Here is a 742-nt window from a genome sequence, read left to right as displayed (position 1 = left end):
GGATCCTGTGGGCTGAACAAGCAGAACCCCTATGCAGACTCATAGGTCATGGGCGACAATGTAAATGCTTTTCCATTGTCAGGGTTGTATTGAGTAGTTTTATTTTTTTGAAAAGCAGGAGGTCAGCCCAATAAGTTTGGGAACCTATGCTTACATGAACAAAGACTGCTTCTAAAAAGGAATCCAGGCAGTAACACGAGTTCCAATGCCTTCCAATTGATACAATAACCAGACAATAACTTAATCAGGAACATAAACACCTTCAGTAATGTAGATTAAGAAAACATTGCTAAAGGTGACCTATAAGAATTGAAAGACATACCATGCTCTTGCATTGGAAGTGCAAATGTCAGTTCTATCCAAAGAGATTTATAGATGCTTACAGTGAACTCCCATGACATATTTCAATAATACTCTTCACTGAAAGTAAATGACCAGCTTTCATATAGAAATCAGGAAACCATAAAGAACCAAAACAATACAGAAGTTAAAAAAAACAAAAACAGGAGCCACACACTTCATTATATCAAAACATACAATATAATCATTGTAATAAAAAAAGCCTGGTATTGGTTCAATAATTGATATATTGACTAATGGCATAGAATTGGGAACTCACTAGTAAACTCAGCTATCTATGGACAAGTGACTGACAAGAGGTTAAAGCCCGTTTAGTGGAGCAAAAAGAGTCTCTAATAAAGTGTGATGGCAAAATGAATAGAGCATCCAAGAAGGCGTAACC

Source organism: Echinops telfairi, unplaced genomic scaffold (assembly GCF_000313985.2).
Source record: "Echinops telfairi isolate 266 unplaced genomic scaffold, ASM31398v2 ScPeMD7_7;HRSCAF=31, whole genome shotgun sequence".
Lineage (NCBI taxonomy): Eukaryota > Metazoa > Chordata > Mammalia > Afrosoricida > Tenrecidae > Echinops > Echinops telfairi.
Note: the sequence above shows the minus strand (reverse complement) of the source record.